The following is a 7552-nucleotide window of genomic DNA, read 5'->3' as shown; positions in this document are numbered from 1 at the left end:
GGTGTGGGCATGAGGAGGAGGAGGGACTAGGACAGGTGGGTGGTGCTAAGGTGGTGGAGGAGGTGCTAAGGTGAGAACCAGGTATACTTAATGAACTGGAGGCGTGTCCACATAAAAACAACACTTTAACACTTACTGTACACTTTCTTTTTGTTGAAAAAAATCCTTACATAATAATAATACCTTATGATCAGGTTTTAGGGTTGAAAAATATCATGGCACCCCATCTTTAAATAGAAATACACAGGACGTGAAAAATACATTTTACTACTAGTCATTAAGCTACTAAAGCTACTGAAGTAATTAAAGCGGTCATGTTTGCATGTTTGGAATCGTAACAGCTGAAATCAATAATATATCACTATTCTGATATTAACCTGCGGGCCGCATTAAGTGAAGGTGGGGGCCGCATGTGGCCCCCGGGCCGCCAGTTGCCTATGTATGACTTAGACCCTCTATGCTTAGTAAAACAGACCTGAGTTACACTGTACTTGATGAGTTATTATTCGACTCTCTCCACCAATTCTTTTCAACTCTCTCCACCAAAAATAGCAGATCTACAAGCTCACAGCGCGTCGCAACGTGACGCGTTGTGAGCTTGTAGATCGGCTATTTTTGGTGAACGTTCCCCCCCAGACTAGGGATGCTGGGGTTCAAGTGGTTAAAGGTCAAGTATAAAGTTATGTTCAGTCTGTTCTAATGGCAACGGATATTCCTCTGTGACATACTGTATCGTAGGGGGAAAGATTTGCATATATACGTAGCGTAAAACAGTGTAATTTCAGGGGTGCCATGGATGAAAACGTTTATTTATAGGGGTGCCCTGAGTCAAAGAAGTTTGAGAACCACTGGTCTACGTTGACCTAATGTTAGCAGCACGTGTATTTTCTCAACCCGATCTCCAGAGATTACCGTAACATTGCACGGAACGAGTGCACTTCATTCCGTGGATAGCCGCCTCGGAACTCCCGAATTGCGTGCATATGGTACGGCGCTGCCTTGTGACAAAACCATTTCGGAGGCGCGCAGTCACAGGCGAATTGTCCCCCCGTGAAGGACCACCGAGGGAGCTAAGGCGACCGAGTTGCCGTCCTGAACGGTGGGACATTCGCCTGTGCCTACTCAGCGCCGTTTGAGTTATGTACCGATAGGCACAGAATCGTAAATTTTATTGTGCGGACTGCTCTGCTTCCGGGTTTTTCCGTGTTGCGACTGGTTACGCCCACCGTGGGACTCGCCGTACATATGCACGCAATTTGGGAGTTCCGAGGCGACTATCCACGGAATGAAGTGCACTGTTCCGTGCAATGTTACGGTATTCTCTGGAGATCAGGCTGATTTTCTAGTGGGAAATACCATGGAGATGGAGATAGAGACGAGATGTATGTGGATTGTGTCTAGGGTTGGAATCCAGAATCGGAGGAACCGGTAGGGGAGACCGGGGATGGTTGTCACAGTGCTTCTTAAAGCCAAACTAGAGGGCGCTGTTTCACCATGTTGATATCAGTCATGTTACATAACATCAGCATCATTTCTACCTGGGAATTTGTTTTCAGACATCAAAGACATTGATGTGAGATGAGATTTTGTGGTTGTCTCAAGTTTTCTGGGGCTGGTTGTCACATTCTGATTTAATTAATGTCACAACTGAATTAAAAATAATGATGGTTTACAACTATAAAGGGCCTTGGGTATTGGGGATGGTGTTTCTAGTCATTTAAAAACGTATTATGTGTCTGTAGCTTAAAAAACAAAAAAGTAACATATATTTTTTTTAAATCACATTTTAAAATCACATCCCATTGATTCATTATAGGGACAACCAACCCTGTGCATTGTGACAAGCTACCCCGCTATGGGGTTGATTGTCACAATGGGTCAAAGTGATTTAGATGGCTAATAACTTCCTGATGAGTTATGCGGAAAAAGGTCATACCCATTTCAAGCCAAGACCTTAAGCTTCCTTCTAATGTAGGAGTGATTATCATCAGATGTGTCGTTGTCGATGAGCAATTCAAGTCAGAGTAAAAAGTGTGACAACCATCCCCGGTCCGTGGTTCTATATTCTGTAGCTGAATCTTTTAGTCCTGTGGTTCTCACACATTCTGGACTAGTAGTAGGTTTCTCCACCTAGAGTACAGTATCCCTTCACCAGAACAACATATTCTACCTGATACTTTTTTCCGTTCACTTATTGATTTTATATTGGCTTTAATCATTTAATAATAAAATCAATTAAAACATTTATGCAGTGAGCTAGTTGGCAACTTATTTTTATTTAAACCAAGTTGCCAACCATATCTACACAACAGATCTACAAGCTTACGCCGCGCCGCGTGGTAGCACTATAGGGCTTGTAGATCTGCTGGTTTTGGCACCGTGATATACTTGTAGATTATAAAGCAGCCCAGGCTGAGCATGTTGCAGGCTTTGCCTCTCATCCAGACATAATCAGCTTTGTTGTTTTGTCTCTGTTATGTTCACTGTTTCATGACGCTACGCCAAGGAAGTCACTCTGTCTGTCTCTCTGCTGCAACGTGTTCAACCTGTCTGTCTCTCTGTCTGTCTGTCTCTCTCTGCTGCAACGTGTTCAACCTGTCTGTCTCTCTGTCTGTCTGTCTCTCTCTGCTGCAATGTGTTCACCTCTCCTGCAATCACACCGCTCCAATAAGACGTTCAGACCGGCTACGCATCTGTAGGTTCTTGATTTACCTATGATCCTATAGTTTACTGAGACACTACACTGTCTCTGTATTCTATGATCCTATAGTTTACTGAGACACTACACTGTCTCTGTATTCTATGATCCTATAGTTTACTGAGACACTACACTGTCTCTCTGTATTCTATGATCCTATAGTTTACTGAGACACTACACTGTCTCTGTATTCTATGATCCTATAGTTTACTGAGACACTACACTGTCTCTGTATTCTATGATCCTATAGTTTACTGAGACACTACACTGTCTCTGTATTCTATGATCCTATAGTTTACTGAGACACTACACTGTCTCTCTGTATTCTATGATCCTATAGTTTACTGAGACACTACACTGTCTCTGTATTCTATGATCCTATAGTTTACTGAGACACTACACTGTCTCTGTATTCTATGATCCTATAGTTTACTGAGACACTACACTGTCTCTCTGTATTCTATGATCCTATAGTTTACTGAGACACTACACTGTCTCTCTGTAGCAGCTAAAAAAAAAACATATTCAAAGATTTGCACACATTTTCAAGATAAAAATAGCAGATCTACAAGCTCGTAGCTATGAGATTCTAGATCTGCTATTTTTGAATAGCCAAAGAAATGTAAAATGACACAGCTGTGTTCCAGGTCTTAATGGACTGACTGACCCATTAAGACCCATTCTACACAAATGTCTAACTAAATCACTAGTTCTCACACTTTTGAAGATTACTTCCCCCCCCCCCCCCAAAATACTCCGGACACTTTACCGGTTTTAATGGGATAAAACTGTGTGTGTGTGTGTGTGTGTGTGTGTGTGTGTGTGTGTGTGTGTGTGTGTGTGTGTGTGTGTGTGTGTTCGTTCTCTTCTGCACAGCAGCACTCCTTGTACCTGATGAAATATAAATTCATAATTACTGAATAAATAAAACCCACTTCTTCCAGAGAAGAAAACCTGACAAAGGCTGCGAACTCTCTGCTTTGTTGCCACAGTTGCATCCGCACAACACACACACACACACACACACACACACACACACACACACACACACACACACACACACACACACACACACACACACACACACACACACATACACATACACATACACACACACATACACACACAATTCAATTCAATTTCAATTCAAAGGGCTTTATTGGCATGAGAAAACATACGTTTACATTGCCAAAGCAGAAAGCACAATACAGAAATACAATCAAAACAAAAAATATGTACATTTGAAAGTCAGAATCTTCAATAGATCAATTTCTATGTACCAAGATCACTGGGTGCAGGTATAGTGCAGGAATATACACAATGGTTAGTCTTTAGGGTGGTTGTGTTCCGTTTGATATCCTTCTCCTATCACAGCAACTCACGAATCTTGCTGCTGTGTTTGCACATTGTTGTACTTCGCCCAGCAGATATGGGAGTTTTTTGTCATTGGTCATGTTTTCAAAATCTCCGTGTGTGGTTGTAATCTGTGGGAAGTATGTGTCTCTGATGTCTTGGTACAATGGACAGACGGTCAGGAAGTGTAGCTCGGTTTCCACTTCATTTTGTGTGCAGTGGGTGCATAGTCTGTCTTTTCTCGCAGGCAGGGGAATCTCTGAGGGAGAAGTTATGTTCCGAGGAATCACCTGGTTGCTTGGCAACAGCGTAGCACTGCCCTGATGGCCTGATTACTTCCGCTCGCTGTGTGTGTGTGTGTGTGCGTGTCCCCATTATGTTTATTTACAGTTTATGTGGGTGTGTGCGTGTGTGGGAATCCCTGTGTGTGCATATATGTCAAAGTGTGTGTGTGTGTGTGTGTGTGTCTGCGTAGCACTGCCCTGATGGCCTGATTACTTCCGCCTTACTCTGTGTGTGAGTGTGTGTGTGTGTGTGTGTGTGTGTGTGTGTGTGTGTGTGTGTGTGTGTGTGTGTGTGTGTGTGTGTGTGTGTGTGTGTGTGTGTGTGTGTGTGTGTGTGTGTGTGTGTGTGTGTGTGTGTGTGTGTGTGTGTGTGTGTGGGTGGGGGGGGGTGTGTGTGTGTGTGTGTGTGTGTGTGTGTGTGTGTGTGTGTGTGTGTGTGTGTGTGTGTGTGTGTGTGTGTGTGTGTGTGTGTGTGTGTGTGTGTGTGTGTGTGTGTGTGTGTGTGTGTGTGTGTGTGTGTGTGTGTGTGTGTGTGTGTGTGTGAGAGAGGACATTGTTGAACAGGGACGTTAAAGCAAGAGTACAGAGGGATCTCCTCTCCTCTCCTCTCCTCTCCTCTCCTCTCCTCTCTCCATCAAAGCCAAGAACTTTTACATGACCCTCTCTGGTATTAGGCCTATATCATATTTAGTTAGAGCTGTTGAAAATAACTATAGGCTACACTTGGTTGTTAAAGTCCAGATGAAAACAATATGACTGAAATATGTAGATAAAACTGATGGGGATTTTAAAAAAAAGAAAGAAAAAAAATCGAATCGTGACCCCAAGAATCTGAAATCATGAGATAGCAGAAGATTCACAGTCCTGGTTGAAAAGTAGACTCTCCTGACGTCTTGCTGCAGGTCTCACACATCTAGGACAGGGGTTCTCAAAGTGGGGATCCAGGGTCCATTTGGAACCCTCAGGGTTCCTTGAGGAGGTTCCAAATGGAACCTTACATGTCTCTAACTGAGAGTGTACACAATACATGGAACCAAATGGACCCTTACAGGTCTGTAACTCTGAGAGGACAAATGGAACCAAATGGTTCCTTTTGTATACACTCTCAGAGTAATGGGGGTCCTTGAGATTAAAATGGTTTGAGAACCACTGATCTAGGAATGAATATAAAATCTATTAATACTTGTTAAAGTGTACAGGTTAGTACAATAATAATATAAATATTACAGTATATTATGCAACATCAATTGAAGCGTTCAAAATATGTATTTACATATTTATAAGTGATAAATGATATGGTATGGGATTGGCATAGACTGGCATACTGGGCGATACCCAGCATTTATAGGCAGTAAGGCCAGCTGTTACCATACTGTATGGAACTACTTTGGTTATTAAACCACAAATATATCCAGACCCAAATGTTGAACCTCTGACCGACATAATGTAGCACATTAATTAGTATAATAGGTAATTGATCAACACATTGATTGCCAAGGTCGCATATATTCTTTCTTTCAAATGCATCACTTTATGTCCAAGATCAAATATATACGTATTTTCCCAAAAATCTTTTTTTTTGGAAAATTCCGTACAGCTTTGGAATGATCGATCGTCACTCAGAGAAGAAGTAGTCGGATGTGACGTCCTTCCAAAAAAGCAGGAAGCCATCTATCCCAACGATGGGATTTTCAGAAAAACACCTAACTCAGTTTCTTTTTTTTGCATTGAAAACCACCCGTTTTCAGCGGACCACAGCCCCAAAATGGCCGATCGCAGTATAAGGATAATTCCTTTTAACAGGACATTCATGAAAGTCCTTGCGGGCTTGTTTCCAATGAGGGCCTGTGAGCAATTAGGGGTTAAGAGTCTTGCATATGTGTTGATTCATTGAATCGACACATATGCTGGCGTGGCCTGGAATCGTACCTGGGGCAACCAGGGCCTCTGGCTCCCTAGGCGGGCTCACTAACCACTCAGCTATGGCCGCCCCAATGTTGGAATGTTATTGTCCCTGTGGATGCACAGATCCCTCCGCCTACCCACGGGATCTTTTTTTTTTTTTTTTTTTTTTTGTACACAATGTATCTTCCCACGGCGTTTCAACGATCGTTGATTTAAGGTAATTACGCTGGCATGGGGATAACAAAGAGTTTCGTGTTTTTTCTTCCAAAATTCTTACATAATTAACAAATCATCCATCCATCCATCCATCCATCCATCCATCCATCCATCCATCCATCTTCAACCGCTTATCCGGAATGGGGTCGCGGGGGCAACAGATCCATCAGAGAGCTCCAGTCTTCCCTTTCCAGAGCAACATTAACCACTTCCTTCTCCTGGGAGATATAATCCCCCCATCTGGTCCTTGGCCCGTCACGGGGGTCTCCTCCCAGTGGAACATGCAGCGAGGATCTCCCTAGGGGGGCAGGGAACGTTGATGATGGAGAGGACCACTATGTTTCCACACTCACTACAGAGGACCACTATGTTTCCACACTCACTACAGAGGACCACTATGTTTCCACACTCACTACAGAGGACCACTATGTTTCTACACTCACTACAGAGGACCACTATGTTTCCACACTCACTACAGAGGGCCACATTTTATATACCGTCGGGCCATTCTATGTCACGCAAACATAGCAAAAATAGCAAAAATAGCAAAAATAGCAAAAATAGCAGATCTACAAGCTCAAAACGCGTCGCAGTGCGACGCGTTTTGAGCTTGTAGATCGACTATTTTTGCTATTTTGGAATTGGAATCCTGAAAAGTAACATTCTTATTTAATTTCAAATGCATTTAGTTATACTTATGTTAACTTTATGAACTTAAATACAAATACATTGGACATAAAAAAAAGACAATAGAATGATAATACTAGTCATAAAGCTACTAATATAGACTGAAGTCATTAAAGCGGGTCATGTTTGCATGTTTAGAATCATAACAGCTGATAATCAATAATATATCACTATTCTGATATTAACCTGCGGGCCACATTAAGTGAAGGTGGGGGCCGCCTGTGGCCCCCGGGCCGCCGGTTGCCCATGTATGCCCTCGGGAGACGCTCGGGCGGCATCCGTGCTAGATGCCCTGAACCACCGAGGCTGGCTCCTTTCCAAGTGAAGGAGCAGAGGTTTTCCTTCCAGTCTCTCATGGATGACTGGACTCCTCACCTCCCCGCCCGTCTCTAAGGGAGAGGTCGACCAC

At 43.1% G+C, this 7552-nt stretch overlaps 1 protein-coding gene across 1 annotated transcript in view; it reads right to left on the bottom strand.

Annotated features, from left to right (window-relative positions):
• Positions 1-3276: 3276 nt before the first annotated feature.
• The window catches only part of LOC308076077 (uncharacterized protein), a 382945-nt gene continuing 378669 nt past the window's right edge, over positions 3277-7552 (bottom strand). Inside the window, exon 6 of the transcript XR_013932249.1 lies at positions 3277-3334. The gene's annotated coding sequence lies outside the window, so the exon portion shown is untranslated. The remainder of the gene's footprint in view (positions 3335-7552) is intronic.

Source organism: Gymnoscopelus braueri (assembly GCF_963280865.1).
Source record: "Gymnoscopelus braueri genome assembly, chromosome: 2".
Lineage (NCBI taxonomy): Eukaryota > Metazoa > Chordata > Actinopteri > Myctophiformes > Myctophidae > Gymnoscopelus > Gymnoscopelus braueri.
Note: the sequence above shows the minus strand (reverse complement) of the source record. Positions and strands in the feature narration are given on the sequence as shown.